The sequence below is a fragment of the Rhamphochromis longiceps genome, linkage group LG13 (assembly GCF_057381845.1).
Source record: "Rhamphochromis longiceps isolate RC_006_pf linkage group LG13, R_longiceps_female_GT1.1, whole genome shotgun sequence".
NCBI lineage: Eukaryota > Metazoa > Chordata > Actinopteri > Cichliformes > Cichlidae > Rhamphochromis > Rhamphochromis longiceps.
Window position 1 is genome coordinate 4,832,903 of NC_140569.1, and position 24,443 is coordinate 4,857,345.

Here is a 24,443-nt window from a genome sequence, read left to right on the forward strand (position 1 = left end):
CAACCTGCTAACATCACAATAGCGCCCAATTATCAGAATCAAGGCAACAGAATGCTAAAAAATAAGAAAAATAATAATAATGAAAACCAGAGAAATACTGACTTCCAGCAGGAGGGCAACTGACTTAATAACATTTTTTTTTCATCCACTATGTTTTTGGTTTAGTTTTTTGGTAAATTTGTGTGTGTGTGTACTTGTTTAAACATCTTTGTGAGGACAAAGCAGTGGCACGCCACTGTTTTTGTGGGGATCAAATGCCAGTCCTCGTGAATTTGAAGGCATTTTTGAGGCTTACAATGTGTGTTTCTTTCCTCGAGCCATTTTCTCTCAGAAAGAAAAAAAGATGTCGGTGCGACAAGCGAATATCCAGAGCTTATTTTCATTGTCACTTCTTATAACTGCTCCCATCCTCCTCCTGCTTTTCACCTCTGTCTCTCAGTCTTATATCTGTGGAAAGAAGTCTCTCAGCTTCTGCAGACAACAGCAGGTGGAACCCAAAGGAGTGCACAAGTTTCTGATAAATGAGTTCAAATATGAGCTGTTTACCCAGTTTTTGTGTATATACTTTATCCTTGCCGCCTGTGCATTCACTTCCCAGCAGTGTACATAGTTTGTTATTGCCCCTTTTTTTTATCTGAAATGCACTGTTCAGCTCAAGGGATTTTCTAAATTCTGGTGACAGGAAATATACGTAATCAGAAATGCTCTTGTACATTTCATCCCAGTCTCTAGTGACATGGAACTGACTTCTACAGTAATCCTAACTAACAGCATTTTTCTGCAGATATATGACAATATTTGAAGCATCTGTAACCTTTTTTAACAAAGGTAATGTCTGAGGCAGAGGTGCTTTAATAAGTATAATTAAACTCTGTGAAAATCAGATAATTTTAGTGATAAAATGTTGAAATAAGTCTTTTTTCACCCAGAAGGTAATTGTTATTCCTGAGATAAGACCTGAGATAACACAACTAGAAAATCTATACCATTAGTCTTTTGTTGTCTGTAGGAAGTGCAGCATTATTCACTGTTTCAAGACTCGATTGTAATCAAATGGCATCTTCCCCAGTTGCATGGAGAAATGAGGGAGAGAAAAGGAGAGGGAGAAAGACAGCATTCCTGGAAGCCTCAGAAAGATGAGATGAAAGTATATAGCAGATGGGATGCACAAGAAAGGAGTGATAGTTGGACCAATTTGTCTTTATTTCCCTGCAGTGTCGGCAAATAGACCACTCTGAAAGACTTATGCTCTCTGCACTGTCATTATCTTCACTGAAAGCCAGGACAGAAGCTCTTAGTTTGGCTTGCTCACTATAGTACTTCTCTCTCTCCAGTTCCAGTTCTTATCCCTGTGGATGCATACGCAGATGCACAGATGGCCTTCTTTGACGGCACGTTTCAGGGACGGGAATGTCTTTGACATACAGTAGATAGACACGTTTACTCTTTAGCTGTTTGCTGGTACAACTAAACAGGGAATATAAAACTGTCAGAAAAGGTTCAGCTTGAGTTAGACATTGTGAGCCTTTAACAAGCCTGGCACAAAACTGTACAATCTGTTCAGACGAAAAAAAGAAAATGCCATGACGCAGCTTAAAATACTGCATGTATTTTTTAATGTAGTGGATCAAGTCACTCTGTTGCTTTATGTTGAAGATGCAATAGTTTCTACAAATTTTTCATATATATAAACAAAGAAAATCTCAGTTGACAAGACTGCAGTCAATCAAACATCACTCATAACTCTTATAGGAGATTACCTGTTCTAACTTTTCAAGCTACTGTATTGTATGTTTTCTACCACACACGATCATCCAGCCTCCCTCATAAGATCACATGCAACATATACTGCATCTCATCAACAAAAACACCCTCTGAAAGCATGCATTGTGTGCTCTATGCGCACAGTAATGAGATATTAATTATGTATATATGCATTTGTTTCATGTTTGGCTACGACAGAAAATGGAAAACACAATGTGTGGCACATGTGGGATCTTTGTCAAAGCAGTGAGATCATGAAATTTAACTACATCGGCTGCTCATCACACAAAGCAATAACTAAGATAGATTTAGGATTTCATATACATTTTTGCTTATCCGTTTTCAGTGGTAATTACTATAGGACTGTATTGAACATTGTTATATAAATGTTACATATTATACCTCTAATGAACACATGTACCCATGCCAGTTTCTTTAAAACTGGGAATTGAGGCTGCCAGTTGTCAAACTGGACCGACAGATATCACTGCAGCTGCTGTGTCACACTGTGGCTGTTACACTTGTCTGTTTCTAATTCCTCCATGTTGTATTGACAAAGAAAATAGATTTGACTGCTTCATTAACCCATGATAGCTTGGAAACTGTTTCCCTAAAATCAAATTAAGTTTCACATCATTACAGGCTGTTTCCCTCAAACTATGACTGATAATATCGAAGTACAGTTTGTATGCTTTCAACATGCACGGGCATCTTAGTTGAGCCACTTTTGTCATTCAAATGATTTTTTTTGGTGGGGGGGGAGGGAGTGTTATCTGTGCAGGTAAGTGTGCACACACAAGTGTTCATGCTGACATCTCTGTGCTTGTGTGTGTGCGCTCCTAAAGAGACACGCTGTCACCTTCCGGAGCCCAGGTGGCCAGGGTCACATGAGTGCCGTGTGCAGGCGAGCTAGTGTAGAGCATCCATCTGGTCTCTTCATCCACAGTGTGCATGTGCATGTGTTAAAAATGACCTTGCTTCCTTTTCTGGCCAGTTCTTAGAAGAGGTGGCAGTATAATAGTTATGGAAACAGTCTGCTCATATAGGGTCAAATCCTAGTAATTGTATATATAACAGAATATCTGAGCCTGGGGAATGTCATTTTGTAACATCCCAGATTTTAATTTTATCTAGGTTGCTGTGAGAAGCTATAATTATGCAAGAACAGACTGAACCCAGCCAAAACACTGTCAAGCTAACAGGCAGTTTGTCAGGCTTCTTCTGTTCCATCTGCCTTTCTGTTGACTTAAAGATTCATATCAGCTTTCTGAGAGATGTGGGGAGAAATTCAAAAGTTTTACATGCTACACAGTGTTAGAAAAAAATATTCATTTAATTATCTGCTGATTACATACAGTCTGAACGTTTATTTTCACTACATGAAGCTGGTAAAATTTGCTCATAGGTATTAAGTCATGCAGAATTGTAATGCAATGAACATTTAATAAAGGTTCTTTTCTTCTATACATGCCTAATATGAGGTTTAACCTGCACTTGTTTTCAACTTGTCAGATCACTTCACATGTTCTGACAACTAATTGTCTCACTGTTGTCAAATAAAAAAAAATCTTGTGTCTTTTTAAAATCTTTCTTTACACCTTTAAAAAATACCTAAAACTTTGCCACTACTATCTCAATTGCTGCAGTTGATGTAGAGTTTTTCATTAGATATTGCCTCTAATCTTTTATGTAGAGTCCATGATATATTTTTCATATGTTTTCACTATGCAGGCAGAAAAGTGTCATTCATCATTTTTGTGCTGCGTTTCTTTCTTTTTTTTAATGGGAATCCACAAGCTAAATGCTAACTTGATGACCTCCATATCAACTTAAGTGTCTGTATCTGCAGTAGTTATGATATAGCAGAGCTATTGCTATATTTTACTATTAGCTATTAGCTGTTCAGCAACACCTGAAGCCTACTTTAAGATGTTTGTCATATAATAATAATAATAATAATGGATTGGATTTATATAGCGCTTTTCAAGGCACCCAAAGCGCTTTACAATACCACTATTCATTCACTCTCACATTCATACACTGGTGGAGGCAAGCTACATTGTAGCCACAGCTGCCCTGGGGCGCACTGACAGAGGCGAGGCTGCCGGACACTGGCGCCACCGGGCCCTCTGACCACCACCAGTAGGCAAACATGGGGTTAGTATCTTGCTCAAGGATATTTGGCATGCAGCCAGGAGGCAGCCTGGGATCGAACCACCGACCTTCTGATTAGTGGCTGACCTGCTCTGCCACCTAAGCTCCAGCCACCCATAAAGGGGAGTTTTTACACCAGGCGCTTATTTCTGATGCAACCCCAGAAGGGAATGTGTTTCCAGCTCAAGTCTAATCAGCAACCTTTTGCTTTCCAAGTGAATGTGTTAACCATTACACCATCATAATAAAGATACAAACGTAGCTCCTTAAACGCTGTCTGAAGAGCTTTTTTATGCCTCTTTAAATCCTATCTCTGCTGGTCTTTAGCGTTAAGTGCAGTCAATAAGGAATAGTGTAAGAACTTTGGCAAATCTTACTGTACATTTTTGCTGTACAGTTTCTTAACTTGAGGAAGGTATCAAACATTAGCGAAATACTTCAGTTTGTTCGCTGATGGTCAGTGAATGTTTAAACACCAATGCTAGCATCAGTAGAAGATATGCAAATACTTTCTGTATGCAGCTGTATAGTTATACCAGGCCATGTCTTTCTTGGGTACTTGGCTGAAGACACTTAATTTGTGTAAACATTTAAAATAAGCATCTTTTGTGTTGAACATTACAGATCCTGAATGTTCTGTCTTGTATGTTGTGAATGGGAGACATGTTTCCACTGTTTCTAATGCTGGTTTTATGTCTCTTTCTCTAATTGCACGTTTCTCTGCAACTCCACTCCAGCTAATTATTGCAACTGCTTCTGGTGTGTTTCTGGCTGTATAGTCAAATGTCCCTGTAGCAGCACCACAGGAGAGGGAAACACGCATGTTCGTACAATGATGGCCTTCAGCACACATGAACACATCGTGTCTTCAGGCTTCAGTGTTGGGTGGTCTGTCTATTTCTCTGTCTGTCCCTGCAAAGCATTTTTTCAATTAAATTTGTAAGAATACATTAAAATATGTTCATAACTAGCTACATACTTTTAAATTTGGCTTGGTTGACTAATTTTGTACACTATGCTGTGTGACCTTTGACAAAGAAGCAGGCAAAGGTTGCTCTGATGACTGCAGACAAGTAAAATGTGTTTTTACATTTTTATTTCTGCCTCCTTGTTTTAGAAAAGTCTAAACAAGCCCAGTATGTGTGATTAAATGTAACATAGTCATGCTATTTAAACATTATGATTCACTGCAGAAAAGGCTTGACACAACCTAATGCAGTTTGTTTCATCATTGTTTCTTTTGCACAGAGAGAGCTCATGTTTTTCATGTGTCCTGTACTTAGAAGAAACCACAGGCTCTGAGCTTTCAGCTGCCTGCTTTGTGTTACAGTTTGTTATAATGTTTGATCTGATGCTGGAAACATGTAATGCCAGTCTTTCCCACGTCTCTGACGATGTCATGAAAACGAGAAAACCAGAAAGATGCTTATATACAGAGATGGTTGTGTGTACATGCAGATGCATCAGAAGTCTTACATGTCCCTAGCACACATTCTCAAGCCACAGCTGAAATGTCACGGAGAGCCACCCCGTTGGGGATGTTGTTGGCTGTACTTTTTCAGTCTCTTTGCTCCTGCCCATTTCAGCTCCATCCAAGCAGCCAAGTTACTGCTCTAGGGAAAGGGCAGAAGAGCCTGTTGTGAGTGTTGCTGCATTGTCTTTTCCATTCTTTAAAGACAAAAATACGGGTATTTTTCTCCCTTTTGTCTTTCCTTTTTGTCAGTTTCTCAGTGAACCAAAGTAAATTCTGATTTGTTCAACCAGAATTTGCTCATTGACATCGAAAACATTTAGCTTTCACTGGCAGTAAACAATGTTTTCATCCATGGATGGTTTGAGTCAGAAACAAGCATATAAACCACCATCCTTGCTGGCTGACTGACTAAATTTGTAATTCATTTCACAGAAACTGAAAGGGTGCTCAAGTGGTTTAAGCAGGAAGTAGCACACATAGACACTCTGCAACTTGCTCTCTCAGTTCTTTACTTTTGGTTACTGTTGCATTAAACATCAAGTGGAAGAGGCTGAAACCTCAGGCTCTAAAAGCCTAAGCTAAACTGTTGCAAAATTCTACAATTATCCATCGGTTCATTCTTTCACTCTGCAAGCATTTGAGACCACCATCTTTCATAATAAACATCATATATTATACATTCAGGCAGTCTGGTCCCTTAGTGAACTCCGTCTTGAAGTTAATTTGTCAAAAGCCATGTTAATTGGTACACTCCATCTTGTCTTCACTGATGGTAAAAACTAATCTATCACTGAGGGCAGCCCTCCCTCTATAACTGCCAAATGAATAAAGTGCAGATACAGAGAATCAACAAGAGGAATTGAGGAAAAGGGTACGAAAAATATTCTTTTGGGCAAGTAAACACTTGCCCAAAAGAATATTTTGGTAAAATGGTAAATTTTGGTAAAATGTAAACACATTTTACCACTGTCCTGTCATAGTAGTTTTCTCAGTATGGGGGCAGCTCAAGATTTCTGTGTTTTTTGTTGTGCCTACTAGCCAATACTTTGAGGATGAAGATTGAGATATACTGTAGATGTCAGAAGACACTTGTAGGCCTCTCTCGCTCTCTTGTTCCCTCTCTCACAAAGTCATCTGTCAGCAGTAAGTCCCATCAGTTGTCACAGCGACCCCCTGACAGCACCCCGGCTCCAGGGGACCTCCATCATCCCAGGAATATTCATGCAGACCCAGACAAGCCAGCACCAGACTCTGACAAATCACTCAATCAGCCAGTCAAACAGAACATGAATGAGAATGCCAAGACCAAGAAGAAAAGACAGAGAAAGTAAGTCTGCTCCTGCACTGCAGTTTGCGTAAAGAAGCACACAAAGCCAAAAGTTCTGAAAGAAAAAAATGAGGAAACAAAGCATTCTGAAATGCTCTCAAGGCAAAATGTAGTGTTAACAAGAAGTAAAACCACTGTAGCAAAAGTATATGCGTCCCTTATATGAGTCGACATCCCTCAGTCGATACAAGAATACAAGCTTTTTTGACTTTCAACAAATCTGCTCAACCCACATCTGCCTTGCAAACAGATTTCCATCAACTTTCTTTGTATGTCAGTTTGCCATTACCTCCAACACTTGTTTCTTAAAGGTCACTTCCCTAAAAGCCTTCACCACACTGCCCTTGATTCCACAGCCTCTTCTGCTGTCACATCTCTGACCATCCCTGTCTTGTTTCCCATGCATCTATCTTTCTCTACCACAGGGTGATGATAAAGTTTGCCAGTATACATCTAAAATCTGTCTGCTTTACGTTCTAAGTTTCTCTTTCTCATCTCCAAGTCGGCCTGAAAGCTTTTGCAGCGCCCTCTAACATATTTCATTCATTGTCCCTCTCAGTTCTTCCTCTCACTGTGTGACCAGAAAGAAGGATTTGATGAATGCATTTCCTCTTTATATATTCATGGCTATTTCCTGAAGTCTATTAGAAAGACATGACTTATTCAGGTGGAAGTTTTAATTGAAGTTTCCTCCATCTCAGCCTCACACTGTCTCTCTTGTCCCAGGATTTTTAGCACTCAAATCCTGAAATGGACGCTGCTCGACAGCATGATCACCCTCTGTGCTTTCTCCCATAATTGGAGCATGATTCAGGAAACCACAGCCAAGGTGTGTAATGGCAAGAAATTGGACAAGGTGAACTCTAGTGGGAAATAGCTAGGAGATCAAGCAGTCCTTAGTTAATAGGTAAACGTGTTCAAGAAGTACAGAAGAAAACAAAGGGAAGGCACTTTGTTGGCTTTTTTTCTTTAAATAAAGCTGCAAATGCACTGAATAAAATGTTCTGAAAGTATTGCATTTTACTACTTTGTAACCGAGCCAACAAAAGCTATCACACTCAACAATGTGAAATGTAAGAATAAGGATTGTATCAGCTTCAAAAGGAGTGTATCTTATAGGTTGACTGAGGTTGTCCAAAATGTAGCAACGTCTTCACAAAACAGCTGCTGGAGCACAGCACATTGCAGGAAACGTCTTCACTTCAAAATAGTCCTCTCTGCCATTTATGGCACTGCCATCTGCAAGGCCATCCCTTTCTGTAAGGACCACATTCATCTGCTCAGCTGATATCCTGCCTTTTGTTTGTCGGATTTGACAACATTAAGATTGTATCAGTCGACTCACCCAGCTCTGTGAAGACCGTCTTCATTATTCAGCAGTCAAAGCCAGATATTCAGTAATAGGCCCAAACAGCCTAAGGGATTTAGTTTATCATACTGTACACAGAAAATTTTCAGCTTTTAGGACCGACTAGACAGTCTGATTCATACTTAAGTCTTTGAAAGGAATCATATTCTAATTGAGAAGGCTGTTAATCTTTTTATCTGCTGTTTATTTTGTATATTTGCCAGATAAACTAGGTCAGTGATTGCAATGTTAATCTGTGAGATATATATTGCACATAGAGTTTATTAAATCATAGCCAGTGATTGTGAGCCAAGGCTTTACATAAAGTTGGAAAAGTAAGTGAAAAGTGTCAGAAGTTAAAATGCAAACTTGACTGTTTTTAAGAGAGAAAATAGTCAGATAAGCAAAAGTATCAAGGGGAAAGCGAAACATTAAAAACAAAAACAGTAAAGGAGAGAATGAGCACACTGCAAAGCCACACCTCCATCAGATCCGTCAAGCTGTTTTTAAGCCAGAATTGACAACCACATACTGACACAAACATGTAAATAACCACTTATGAATGCGCACACATGCACAAGCTACAACAACACAGTGGCGGCCTGAGGGTCTGGCTTCAGAAAATGCCATCACAAATTGAGATCGCTAACAGTTTACGTGGCACTGACATTTTCCAGCTGGCTGCTCACAAAGGTCAGGTTCCCCACCTGAAGGCAAAGGCTGAGGGAGATGGTAGCGAAGCTGTGGTCACTACTGAGATTTGGCAGCCTCAACAGTCAGCTACCAGCGCATTATTAACTCTGAGTGTGTGGTCCTCAGGAAGTGGTATTATGGGCTAAAAGTGAGGCCATTGGCAGCTTTGCGCTCGCTTAGTGCCAAAGGAAATAGGTGGTGTTTGGCATCGGAATTGTCACTGGAGCTAATATTTGTTTTGTAATTGCTGCAGCTCGCTTCTGCTTTCATCAAGGATTTGGAAGAGCTTGTGAGGACGGAGCAAGGAGTTCAGACTTTTTTATCCCTGAGAGAGAAAGGAAAAAAAGGACAAGAAGAAGTAGTGCAGAGTTCAAACATAAATATGTCAACTTAATCTAAATAAAATAAATAGGCATCAAATGTAAAAAAAAAAAAAAAAAAGCATCGTTAACAAAGAAAGAGATAATTTCATTGCTTAGTGTTGCACGCTTTCACAGATATCCAGCAATTATAAGCAAATAGTGTAATTATCACTAAAAAATTTCAATTTTGAAATTTACCAGCTATAATTTTTTTCTCCAGCCTGAAGCAGTTCACATCAAAAACAGACCCTGCATGTATATTCAGCTGAGCAGAGAGCAGCTTCTGAAACATGCTGCAAGGCAACTGGCTGAATCACAAGCAGTCTTCAGTGGCCCTAATCAGCTCTGGTGGCCAGCCCTGAGGGAATGCAGACATTATCGTGCTGATATACTGGACATTTTCTATTGATTACATTAATAATTGTGTGTGTGTGTGTGTGTGTGTGTGTGTCAGCTTATCCAAACTCACCCTATGGCAGCTGGAATAGGCTCCACCCTCCCCCCTGCGACGTAGCCCTTTAAGCATTAATACTTGTACATGCACTGTAGTTACAGAGACCTGGCTCCTGCTTATGCCTGAGTTAGACTTCTGCAGGGAGCCTTTAAAGCGTCTACTACGTAACCTACTTAAGTGGCGAACATTGTTGCCCACATTTGTGCTTGTGTGTGGTTACATGTTAATTACCGTGTGGTCACGTCCTGATGCTTTGTTGCCAGCCAATAGAAAAAAATAAAATGCTTGCATATTTTTCGCCTCCTTTGACCCTACTCTTTATTGTGGTCAATTTTTTTTTCTTTGGAGGCTAAAATAATTGGCCCTCGGGATTTTTTGCACATGTTGCTAAATTAAAATGGGTAAACTGGATGCATAAATGCAAGAATACAGGTACAATGTTTGCAAATTGCATGCTCCCATGTCGTGACATGAGCATACATACACCTGGAACCACATATGCACACAGACTGCCCTTCTAACAATAAACAGACACACAGAGGGTTGATCGTATTCAGCATTTGAAGGGCATCACCAGTGTCTCTGTCTCTCAGGTATCAAGCTAATAGCAGTGTAGCTAGAATGTCATTTATCTTGCTGACAGGGACAAGCCTCAGTGACAGCCAAGCAGTGCAGTAGCAAGACATTCTCTATCTAATACTGCTATTCCACCAACTGCACACAACAGCAATTCATTACACCAAGCATGCTGTAGCATGGCATATTATATCACAGAAAAAAATGCAATTTTTTGTCCAATATTTCCTTTTACATTTTTTCAAATCAGGTATTTTCTTTCTGCTCAGTTTCCTGTTGCTTCGCCCTTTGTACTGGGTCAGACTTTGTTCCCTTCCTGCAGCTATCCCTGATTCATTGTATCCATAAACATTGATGTATTTAGGACAGGAATAGAAACACAGAATGTCTAGCCTACATTACTGCATTGTGTTGAGTCACAGTCAACATGTTTTGGGGATAGGCTATGCATTTCATTTGGGAAACATGCTGTGTTTGTCTTACTAGTAACATTGTCAGTCTATTTGTCTGCACAAAGGGTTAAAAACACGACAACTTTCACAACCAGTACACTACTATATTATACAAACAGCAAATGTTCAAATTCATGTTTGTTTGATCTAGTGCCCAAACTTGTCATATTTGAATTTATATGAATTTAAGCGATATGCAATAAGTGCCTGTGAAATTTCTCAACTCTCTCTTGTAGAACACTTGCCCAGTATTTTCCTGTTCCTGTCTTCATTGTTAGGGATCCTCTGAGAGATGCATACCACATCAATAACAGACAGCAACAAAGGCATTGATGTATTTCATTTTGTTGCATGATTATGGACAGTTTGGGAATTAGAAGCACTCGAGGAAGTACTCAGCTCATACCCTACAGAAAAAGTAGTTTGGGTAACTCCCAGATTACACTTGTGGGATATTCACTTGAATGACAATTTTGTTCTAAAAACTTGTATGTTTAACAGTTTAAGAGGGTGCAGTTATACCAGAAATCCTTTTAAAAACCCTTCTGTTCTGTCAACATTGGGCTGAAGTAAGCAGAAAAAAACATATCTAAAATGTATATTTATGCAGCAGCCTTTTAAATTAAATTAAATTAAATTAAAATTCTTTTATTTTTTTCAAAGGGGAATTTTGAGACTTTGAGGAACAAAAGGTGCTAAAAAGGTTTCACCAAAAGTTTTCTGTTGTTGTTGTTCTGTGGATTTTTTTTTCTCTTGACAATATGTACTGACTATGAATGTGCGTCCACAACAAAGGTATATTCAGACAAGTACAAATGTTTTATTGTTGTTACCGTTTTGCATTTTTGTTTTTGTATTTTTCTGGTTTGTCACTGCATGCTGCACATGCAGGATTACACATTCATGGCTTATTTTTAGCTTTGCATTTCATGTTAAAGATAACACTCATCATGCTAGCCCTGGCAGATAGAGCTGCTCTTAACCCAGCTCATCTGATGGCTTGAATCACTAAAGTTTGTGCACAGTGTCTCTGCAATGCATGTGTATAAACATATTTTTGCAATGCAATTTATGCAGATGCTTGCAGACACAAAGAAGTCACTAAACTGACTTTTTACTCAAGAAAAAAATATGTTTTAAATCAATTAATTCTGCATCTTTGAAATAAATATGGGAAAGACAATATGACCTTGTTTATCATGTGTATTCATTTCATATGTGTGTCTGTGTGACAGCCTGTGTGTAAGAGAATGGGAAATAGCTAGGATTTAGATTTTGGATCAAAATCAAGGCAACCCCCACCTATCCATCTGCCATCTACATCTGTACTCAGATTCAGTAAATGCCCTGCATGGCCTTATGTAACAGGAAATGATGATGGAAAGACAGAAGAGAGGGAAACACAGAGATGGAGAGAAGCAGAAGTGAGGAGGGGAAAATATGGTAAAAAAAGAGGAGGAAAAACTACTAGATTCAAAAAGTTAAGAAGCAAGCTGTGATTTGATAAGTTCTAACAATTCAGCTGCATTAAGCAGTAATGGCTGAGCCAGCTCTAAGAGCATTTGTCATTTCATTACTTTGTCATCATAGAAAAAAGAACAAAAAAAAATGACGTCACAAACAAACAGCTCCATCATTTTTACACGTGGATTTGCATTCGCATTTGTACTACTAGCTCAGATATTTCCATAGGTATAAGCAAACATTGTTATACTTAAATTTTTTATTTTGTGGGCTTGTCTCTGGAGACAAGGGCATGAGAGTTGTGCAATGTGAAAAATAAATAAATAAACAAAGGGTGCATGAATGATTGCTATACAAAACCTAGGAACTTCCCTACAGCCAGTCTTAAGAAGTGTTTCCTCTAGTCGTGGATGTGAATCATACAAGAAGGATATAACATTTGCTTTGCTTTTCATTGTTATCTATGTTTTATTTTTCTTACATGAGAAATTTAAGGGAAAAGGATGTAACTGGTTGCAAGGGAAATACAGTGGCTATGCTGCTAAATAAAAGAACGAGCAGGGGAGGATGGGATTTCCTAAGCACAGTAAACACAGGCTACAACCAATCACAAAAGTGCATTAGGTGCCTCAGGCCATCCAGGACTCTTAAATGCTTGTTTCTGTCATGATTCGTCTCATCTAGGGTTTAAAGGAAACATGGAAGCTCCACTGTGGTCTTGAAAACTAAGCTAGCATAAAGACTGCTGCCTTGCACATGTAAAGTTTCGAGGACTTGGGAAAAGTGCGTTTAGATGTTTTAGCGAAAGAAAACACACACACACACACATGAATAACCATAAATAAATATCCTCTTTATAACAATTTTCCCTTCTTCTGCTGTGACATCCGCACATGTAAAAGAGGCCCATAATGTGTGTACAGTGCTCCGGCACTGTACTAAATCAGCCCATGTAGCATTTCAATCTACCAAGAACAGTAAAATTCAGATCCACAGCAGCAGCACAGCTCAGCTGATCAGAGCGTGTACACAGAGCCAACCAGAGCAAAAAGCTCAAACACAGTTCGCTATTTTGAAGAGAGTCATTTTTCCTCTTTGCACTGCTAGAGCAGATCTTTGGGTTTAGCCACCTACCAAATCCCACCTAACCTCATTAGCTTTTATTAAAGATAACCCAATTCAAGCATCATCAACAGCAGCTATGAAAAATAAATGTCAATGATCTTCTGTGCCGCAGAACATCGAGTTTATGAGAAGCAATAGTGGAAGCTAAGTAAGGAGAAAAATAAACAAGAGAATTGCGCTACATTATATTAACACCGCACATGTTTACCACTTCTTCAGTGAAGATCCTTGGTCCCAAATGTGTGTGAAATTGAATTATTATAAATTGTAGAGATTATGAAAGAGCTTATGAAGAGTAAGCCCACTTGGTCAGGCCAACCCGGAACAGAAATTAAAGGAAAAGAAACTAAAAATAACTGGCACAGCGACAAATGTTTCTGTTGACGTGCTTCATGTGATTGCATGTGGCCACAGTGGGTTTAGAAAACATCTGTAGTTGCCACGGAATAAAATCCAACAAAATGAAAATATAATTGATTTATGCAGGGAAAATGGCTTCTTTGCACAGCCTTCACCTCTGGGATGGGTCCTTAAAAAAAAATCACAATAAATTGTACAGAATAAAAAGCTTGAACATTATGGTATGCCAACAGCATAGGACAGACATATGATGGAGAGAATATTCAAAATATTACATAGAGAAAGGTACGTATAGCCTAATATTTAGGAAATAATTTTTTTTATGTCTTTTTGTCTTAAACATGGTCAAATCAGTTTACAAAATGGACACGAATGCATGAAAATCAATACGTTCTGCCTTATTCAAACGCTCAATAAACTCTTCAGCAGACAGCAAAATCGATCCCGATACAACTTAAAGCAGCTTTGACAAGGAAGTTCTGAGTGAACTTACACACTCACACACGTAAACACGTCTCAGTCTGGTGGTAATTTGGGCTTAATGCCATTACTTACCAGCAAACTTACTTGTATTTGAAAGTGAGACACAGTTCCACTTAGCATGCCATAAACCAGCAGAAAATCAGGTTAGGGTTGAAGTCAGCAAATGGAGAGTTTGTGGAGAAAATGTGTGGTATATTCACATTTTGAAAAAAAACAAAACAAGGATCTTGATAACTTTCCTCAAGGCGTATTCTCAGAACAATTACTGTACATTTCTATTAAAGGAGGAAACAAACAAAGACGGCACTTCTGAGAAATAAATATATAAATAATCTCAACTTTGTGCAGATGTGTGGTTATGTGTGAGCAAAGTCTTTACCAGCTGTTGAAATGTCTGGATTCCAAAGCTCATTGTCTGGCTGGAATTCTCTTATGATCAAAAAAATGTCCTGCTGCCGAGCGGAACAACAACGGAACATCTGCTCACCTTTTTGCTGCTCAGAGAGGAAGACGAAGGCCCAGCAAATCAAAGTCACTCAGTATTAAACGCTGATAGGGTTGATGCTCATGGTATATGTATACATTAATATAATTACATGTTCACTGCACTAAAATATACAAAATATGTTTTTCTGCAAAAGAGAGCTGATTTCAGACATCTCTCACATTGCAGGCGATTGCTAGTGTTTAAACCCTTAAAGACTAGTAAATAATTCACAAACTTGTGCACATGTTTTATTTTTAGGCAGATTTTTTGGGAATATTTTACAATTTTATCTATTAACTAGAATGCAATACAACCACAAACCCAACCAAGCAGACACTCGTCTCCTTTTATCCTCATCAAAACATCTGTGCTGTGGGTTATGTGGTATCTAATGCATATTATATATACCATTGTGAAACCTTTATGAACTGCTCAACTTCACCCACAGTCATACAAATGCTTTAGTGATGGCTGCAGTGCAACAAAGGCCCATTTAGAGCAATCTCATGGTGCATAATGAGCTTCTTAGTTGGCTGTTTCCACATTTTAACTGGTTGGTGGGTAAAACAGCAAGCCATCTCGGAAGCTCTGTTTACCTCCCAACTTGGGAGCTCCACACACCACTAGAATCAGTATCCATGAAATGTGTAAACATCTTTAGAAATGGAGCCAGTTAAAGAGAAAAACAGAAAGCAGGGGAAGAAGAGGGTGCTAGAGAGCATAGAAAATGAAAGGACTAGCACTTGCTTGCGTGTTCATCTGGTTGTGCATGCTGTCTATGATAGGCCCCATGAGACTGGAAGCTGAAATTTGCATTGCAAATGAGAAGCATGTTTCACACACTTTTCTCCCAATGTACAGTTTAATCCATCCACAGTGGGTCTTTGAGTGGTTTCGCAAAGGAGGTGGCATATGCCCCTGGAGAGCAAGATGATGAGGACTAATCTTGCTACTGCAGACATGCACACTGAATCCAGGCTTGTATTCACATAGGTGTCTATCAGCCATTAATACCAATGGGAACCAAAGAAGGGTAGATTTGGAACACATGAGTGTTACACAAGTCATGTTTTATTTATCTTGTTTTCTTGGGTTTGCCCAAATATCCATTCTGATTTTGTGTAATTGTCAAAACCAGCAGGCAGAACACAATCAACATGGAGAAACACGGAGAATATAAATAAATAGACTTTGTAGAGCCTATGTATGTTTACACTGAAACATTGTGCTTGTTGAGAAATAATTGCAGTGTTGCTGTTTGATTATGTGTCGCAAAAACAATAGGCCTGTGGAGACAGATAAGTCAGAAAGGAAACAAAGGGAAGAAACCCTTTTCAGCATTAAGGCCAGGTCAGTCCAATCCAATGTTCTGTGACCACTAACTGTCATTTTCATCAACTGTGCTACTTTTACAGATGGGAATATGCTTCAAACCAATCTTTACATTTCAGTATTAGAACATGAAATAGGTTTGAATGAAGACAAAATGACAAGATACACATCATTCTGCAATATGCATTCATGAACAATAGTTTGCATGTACACACCCCTGCCAGCCTTTCAGTGCCTATTATGCTTTTGTGTGGGGTGTACACAATCAAAAGCATGTTCTAATTTACAATTACATGTTCAACATGTTCTTAAAACTCGGTCTCCATGCTGCATGACGTTACCCTGTTTGTACTATTGAAAAATATATATTAGACATGAGAAGTATTCCATCATTGTAAAAAGAAAGAGCCTAATTAGGGCTCTTTTCATTTCTTGGCTCACTCGTGAAGTCAAAAACAAATGTAGTGTCCAGCTGTAATAAACCAGCTTAATCAATTTCATACTCCTCTCACAAAAGCACCATCACTATTGGTTGGTGTATATTGACACTGCTGGGCCATTGCTGTTGTGGACATGACCTTGTGTTGAAAATGCTGGAAGGGAAAAGACTTGGTGTAAATTATTTCTCAACAAAGTGCTTTGGCAAACAATGGAGGAGTAATGGCGTGTTTCACAGAGACAAGACTAGTGCTTCTTTTATTTGCAGGGGTGAATGCACTGGACAGCATTTAGTGCTCATAAAAATGGCTTTTGGCTGCTTGCACAGGTCTGGGCTCCTTCACTGAATGGGACCAGAAATAGATACATGTACTGCATGGAGTGTTTCATAGTACGCCTAACCAATTAAAATTACTGCTCGCAGTGATTTTGCTCACAAAATAGCGAATTTGAATGCAATTTCAAAGGCGTGTGTCTTCAGTTAACGTTAGACATACAACCACACATAGATATACACGCATCTTTTTTTTTTTTTTAAATGAATAAACCTGGCATCTAACCACTACTTTACTTCACACAGCAGATGCTTGGTTTAGCTCGACTGCATAATGCTTGGGGTTCCAGTTGGAAAAACTGATATTGTTATTCTTACCAAATCTATGACATAATTGTGATCATTTTTCATATGCTAAGCGGTAGAAAAAAAGATGTCGTGGGAATATTGGTGTGATGGGAATGTGGAAACAAGAGAAACTCCAAAAGTGAGAGAAAGTGGGAGAGGGAGCAGCACAGATGCCAAGGTTTTCCAGTTCAGTGCACTGAAACACGAGCCAACACCACAATTAGGATGTCCAGGGAAATTGTTAAATAAGACATTTATCATAGAAAACACAGTTGCCTGTGTCCTTTCTAGAACCTGTAAACTTTCATATTCTCCTGTTTTTTTTTTATTACATTTTTGTTCTAGGAAGAATCCCATAACAACACTGAGAGTTTTCAACTAAGCATCAGCTATCATCAGCTTGTTCATGGAAATATTTGCATGTGACCAGGTAGCCCAGTGCACAGGCTGACCGACTCCATGGAAATTCCACATCCTTGCACTAACGAGGTACTTTCAGAGCTTATAATGTATGCTTTATTAGTCCCATAGGAAAATAGTACTTTCTATTTAACCCATTCACTCAGTGAAGCAGTGGGCAGCCACCAATCCAGCAACCTCAGATGTACCTCAGGGTAGACTTGAACCCCCGACCTTCCGATCATGGGGCAAACACTCTACCTCTTGAGTGTCTTATCACAGCAAAAGGGTGCAAGAGAGCCTTCCATACACACTGTGCATACTCAGTGTATTAATATGCTGTATTATTAAAAAGTGCATATAAATGTATCAATAAAACAACACCTTCCCACCGTGTCTTTGGGCCAAAGATACAACACATCACATTATTGTGCCACAGAAAAACACATGGATTGAAGACTACAAGAAAGGCTGCCTAAGATATTACAGGCAATGAATAAATATTGACTATACATGCATATATGAACTGTCTCAAGCACTGCTGGACAAAATGCCATGCTGCATTTGTTAATCTATTCAGTCTAAGTCCAGATATATCAGATTTCGTGGGATGTGGTCTTTGTCTTTGAAATGTGTAGAGGATCCTAGAGGAAATTTCAGACCTATTACAGTATGATAGTGTTGTATTCCAGCTCCATTTCTAATAAGAGCCTGTGCTGAGAGCTTAAGGACAAGCATTCGGGAGTGAGAAGGCAACATACTGTATATTTAATTGATTTCCTATCTAGTGATGAAACACTGGCTCTCTTTGGCTGTAATGGTTCTATTTGCTAGCTTCAAGCTGTCTTTTGCCTCTGTGAGGGTAATAGCCCGCAGTTACCCTCATCTCTTGAAGAAGACTGGTCACTCTGTGCTTTTCTATATAATTATTTTTAGCTAACTGTGTGCACATTCAACTATGAGTATTAATCTGTGTATCGTGTGTTTTGTTTTTTGTCGTAATATAGATGCTTGATTCCTCTACAGTTTTATTTATATGTACTTATATGTTTTAACGTGTTTTGACAAAACATCACATATTCCGCAGTAAAACTGGTAAAACTATCCATGAAAACTGCAGTTTTCAAGTGAAGTCATAGCAATTTTGTTAAAACCTGTTTTTTTTTTTTTATCAGTCCCATTGAGAACCATACCACATAAGTACCAAAACCAATATTTCAGAAATTGCATATGCTGGAAAATGTTTGACAGTTAAGTAATTAAACTCATCCAAGCACAAGCTGCATACAAAATGACAGTTTCTGCATAACTGGTCCTAAATTAAATGAATGAAAAGTAAATGTGTTTTGAGAGTGGTGCTCTCAAGCGAATCCTCCATCCTCCTTTTTTTGAGGGGGATTGGTATGCAATATTAATATGGGTACACAGACACATGCATCTGACCATTGGGACGCAGACATTCACACACAACGGACACGTGTATACATGCTCTGTGTGCTGGAAATGAACATGAGTCAGTGAGCCGTGTGGCTGTCCACTTTGTGGTGGTTGTGCTAACGTGCAGCTTGGTTAGCCAAGCATCAGACCACAGATATATGTAGAAATCACCAAAATATGGTCAAGAGGATTTTTGGATTCATTGATCAGCGAAGAGCAAACCTTCATGGATTTGTTGAAGTGAAAATTAAACTGCAGGCTGAGGAACGACATCTTTTGATTTTCTATTTTATTTTAATAACGGATCACGACAATCATTTGAAATAATCAGGCGAAACTGAAATGTGCATGTTCGCAGGACATGATTGCACAGCAGTACACCACAGGGACAGCATTTGTACATCCTCTCCTCAAATCCACCTCTGCTCCCCAGTCAGTTGCGCTTCAGAATGATCTCTTTAACTTAAGAGGAAAACTGAGCTGAAGAATCACCTGCAGGGGGAGCATCTGGCTTCCCACCTCAGGCTGTCAATCAGTGTCTCCCCAGCTGAGGAGATCCCCCACCTGTAACTGCAGAAGTCAGAACAGAACTCGAGGCTCCAATATCCAACACCTGCTGCACAATATTCAACCAATCATGCAGCCTCCGTGGCTAATTTGTCATTTGTTCTTCGCTTCTGTTTATTTCTCACAGAGGAAGTAAAGTTGACATAACCTCTAATAAATCCTCAGCTGGAATCACATTTTATCTTCTAGCAATATTCTTCTGACTTAATCAAACTTTTATTTAAAAGAAATTCAGTTTATTCATAACTTTGTCATTTTCCAGACCACACTACGGGAAAGGTTTTTGTATTTCCTGACTCTACGGTATATGCAATACTCCTTTCTCTTGATACCTGTGATATGATTTAAGTATTTTCAGATTTAGTATTTTGGGAACTTGGATACTAAAAGTTGGACTTTTTGTTCTTGATTTTATTAAGAAAATAGTCTCACTTTTTTTTATTTATTTAATATCTTACCTTAAAATTGAAGGAATTTTAAAAATGTAGTCCGATTCTTTCTCGGATGGCTGAACTTTGTTTCAAGTGTTCAACTTTGCACGCAACTTAGCAAGCAATCATGGCAGTACTGACCTTTATTGAGAGGCCAAAAGAAGGAAGCAAACATATTGCATAATCTAATATTACATACGGCTGCTCACACTCATCACCAATAGCATTTTTGCCTTTACATCTATGAAAATAAGTGGATACAACAAACAACAGCATTTGTTTCCAGGTGAGATCTTACTGACATGCACATACATACATATATACATACATATATGTAAAAAAGCCTATTTAAAAGGCTACTACAAAGATTTTGGACACCTGAAATCTTTGTGGATCCTCATCATATGTTTGATTTCTTTGTTTTTCTTACTTAGCATCTAACACTATGGAGTTGGCTCAACAAAGCATTAAGGGGATTCCCAAACATATATTATTGAACTCCTCTCCCTGTGTCCTCTCTCATGTGTTAGTGTGAGTCATCCCACTGTTCCTCTGTGCTTCCCTCTTCTTTTTTTGTCCTATTGGGACACATCACTACTGTCTCTATTGCCCGCCCCTCACTCTGTCTTCTCTGCTTGTGTTCTGGGTCCTTCCACTCTTTCGCTGTCTTACTGTATCGGGAAAGCTCAGTTCTCTCATTTTCTTCCTGTCTATGCAGTGCGCTCTGTTCTTCTTGTCCTCTTTATTCTCACTGCGGGAGGGGTGTAGAGAAGAGATGTACGTGGGAAGCACATCTGGGTTACTCATGTGTGGCAGCGATAGGAGTGTATATGTGGGCGGATGGGTGTCAGTGTGTGTTTTCACATGCAGATCTTTGTGTGTCTGTGTGTGGGGGTGTATTTATGTAGAACAGCGATATGGGGCATCAGAAGTCATTTGGGTTTTAGTTAAAGCTCCCCCTCCACAAAGGAGCTTTGCACTGCATCTGCCTGGTTTTGTCTTTCTCACTCTCTCCTGTTCATCTGATCCTTTCACTCTGTGTTGGTGTCTTTCACTGGCTCATTGTTGCATGACCGTTTCTCACCAGCACAGTCCACAGAGAGCTGAGTGCGTTCCTGCAAACGGAGGAGTCAAAGCTATATGTGAATGTCTTTTGAAGAATAGCAGTTCCTGCATTTTATTCCTATTGTTCATGAATCTGTGCGTGCGTGTGGGTGGATGTGTGCCTGTGCATGTGTTTGTGGTGGGGGTCAAAGACAACCTGTGTTTTGCAATTTGTTAAAACATAAAACAGGAGAGAGATTGGTTTTAGAAGAAACTGCTCCAAGCTCTACTACCTCATTATGTCAGGTCATACATATTTACAACTTTAGGATTTGGGCCATGTAATAATCAGATTTTCAGCTCAGAAAGGAGGCAAATTCATAGGCAAGTGAAATGAAACACTATAAGCAGGTACCAATACTCTGAGGCTACTTTAAATAATTCCAAGCAAAACAAAAACGCCCGGGCACCTCGGCAACACAGATACCTTCGGCTAAAATAAAACCAAAGAAACATAGAAATGAGGATGACTGCACTCGATTATTGATTAAAGAGTGCTTGAAAAGGAGGAACTGAGATGGAAGTGGGATGCAACGCAGTTTGCACATCGTGGCTCAAAGAGTTGGCAGTTCATCTTGTAACCGGAAGGTTGCCGGTTCGAGCCCCGGCTCGGTCGTTGTGTCCTTGGGCAAGACACTTCACCTACTGGTGTTGGCCAGAGGGGCCGATGGCGCAATATGGCAGCCTCGCTTCTGTCAGTCTGCCCCAGGGCAGCTGTGGCTACAACTGTAGCTGCCTCCACCAGTGTGTGAATGTGAGAGTGAATGAATAGTGGAACTGTAAAGCGCTTTGAGGGCTATACAAATGCAATCCATTATTATTTATTATAAAAAAATACTTGTAGAAGACATAAAATAGTATAAAAACAGTAAATAGATAGCTTCAACTGTACTTAGTAAATAGTACTAAGTTACCTAGTTTTGGAAAGAAATAAAAGTACATACTTGAGGGTAAATGAAAGAATGAAGAAGAAAAACTTACATAACTCTGTTTGATTAAATGATATATATACATTTTTTGCTCTCTAGGTTGCTACACCATCCAATCTTTTAAATTGTACAGTTCAGCTCTCAGATTCTCTAATCTAAAGCTTGCAAACTTTTTTGCTGTCTCTGGTGACTGCCAGCACATCCACATGTCAGCAACTGTGGGTCTAGTGCTTTGAAAGAGTGAAGGAGCCTCAGTGCAGGCTTGAAGTAACAGTAGAGAGGCTTGTTACTGCAATGTCTGCCATCAACCCAAACAGCATTACTCAAGCAGGCAACCAACCTGACAGTGCGGGTAATTGAAATTTTTGTTTTCCTCCCACAATATCTGCGTACGTCCATGTGATTGGCCACATGTGATTGCATGTTTAAAGTCTAGAGCAAACCTGTATGTGGCCATGTGAGCAGATATAATAGAGTAGCTGATGCAGTGCTGGACACAACGGCCAAGGTGCTGCTGATGTGAAGTCTACTGTCTGGCCAGCTAAAAGGTTTTGGTTTAGAGGTGAGTGTGTATTTACGCACCGAACACATGGACGAGGTCAGCTGATGTTAAAGGGTGATTGATTTGGTTTTCTTATAACAGCATGCCTTTCCAGGATCTGTGTTCAGCTCGTTATATGAATCCATATACTCCGTCTACTGAGAATAATAACACAGTGTCAGAATAACCTGTGATAAAATATAATAACCATATCTTTGTTATGTTGTTTACTTTTTCCAATTTGATACATGAAGATAATATGACAAAAGAAATGGCATACAAATTACCTTTCTTGATTTTTTTGTAACCCACATTGAAATGACAAGGTCTTACAAACTTTGTAAACACAGAACTTTTTAGAATTTATGACATGATACTTAGGAAAATGCTTGAATAATTAATATCAAATCATTACAAAGAGGATCAATTATAGCTCCCTCCTCTATTTGGTAGCTGAAATACATAAAAATCTACAAAATCAAAGTCATCCAACTAGTATTTTGTTAGTGTTTTATAAGAAGCTTTAGCCATTCACATTTTCACTGATTTATTCGGAATATTGCTGAATTTTGATAGTCAGCTACATTTATCTATACACACAGTACATATTAAAAGAACAATTTGGATAACAAACTGAAATTTTCTGCTTCATTTTTTTTTCTCACAAAGACTGATGATAGCAATCATGTAAAAGAGAGACCCCTGCATTAACACAGATTTACAGGGAAAGAAGGAACACCAGTTTCCACAGTTATTTTACAATTCTTTCACTGTCCAGTATTTAGTTCCACTGGATTTATTGCAATAACAAGCACACATTGTTACATATGTAAATTAAGACAATGTGCAACTATTGTATTCTGTTCTGATTAATATCTGTTATGCAACCTTCTTCCCAACGGAAGCAATGCAAGCATATGAATTGTAGAATCCATCGCTTAAACAAACATATGGTTACACATTCTCAAGGATACAAGAACACAAAATGTAGCATTAACACACAGGCAGTGGGAACTGTCTGTCCTGGCCTTCAACCTCCAGCATGGTGCATCACACCCAGGTGGCCATCCCTGCTCTCTAGCTGACTAATGGCCCCAGTGGAGCAGCACACAAGTCCATCCATCACATCAATGCCTCTTTGAGCATTACACAATCCGGTACATGCACACACAAATTCACATCCTAAACACAGACTTTCAATTGTGATCTGACCAAAAAGTGACTCCATGAAACTTAAAGAGCAAATTATTGCAGTATTTTTTGGTTAAAGTACAGAAAAGTGGGCCACATTAGAGGAGACCACACAAACTGCGTGTCATGTCAGTGTTTATCTGCAGTGATTGGTTCTATTCCTAGCCCCGTGTGTTCATTTGTCAGCAGGCATGAGAGTCATTTATTACCATTTGCCTTGTCAGTCAAGCCTCTGATACCCTCCATCCATCTCCTATAGCTTGCAGTACTGTCCCCTCGAACCTAACCCCCACCCATTTCTTCTCACAGAGCCCTCTCTGCCTGCATAACTCCATGTTCAGCATTCACACCCACAGCTGAGAGGAGACACACTCTGATAACTATTCAATAGACAGCATGCCACACCACAACCCAGGCTAGCATGATATGAGATGGATGACGATAGAAGGACTGAGAGGGAGAAGAGGGGGAGCATTGGAAGTCACAGCAGTGAGGAAAAGAGAAAAGGGTTATCAGAAGGTAAGGCAGATAAGGACGGGAGAGGTAAGAGAATGAAAAAAAAAAAATCCAGCACATGAGCAAAATGGAATAGACGAGGGAAATGCAGAATTGAAAAAAAGGCATTGGAGAGCTAAATGTCCTGAGATGGATAAAGCTGAAGTCATCAAAAAGACCAACAGTAATTGGACAGAAGTTTGAGTTGAGGGAAACGTTTAAAATCTTGCACATCTGCAGTTTTGCACTGTGATGAGACAACACAAGACAGACATAAAGAGACTAGGAGGAGAGAAGGAGGGTCAAACATGAAAGTGCAATCTAAGCAGACATCACAAGAGGGAAAATATGTTCAGATTAAAGCTACTGTATGATGTTCAGCAGTGCAATCAAAGCAAAATTTAACCTTTAGCTTTAAGTTATCAAAAAGGAAA

The 24,443-nt window shown here is 39.2% G+C and overlaps 1 protein-coding gene across 1 annotated transcript in view; it reads right to left on the reverse strand.

The window, feature by feature from the left end:
* Window positions 1-24,443, reverse strand: part of nrg3a (neuregulin 3a) — a 356,064-nt gene that overhangs the window by 285,702 nt on the left and 45,919 nt on the right. The gene's annotated exons all lie outside the window — the stretch shown is intronic.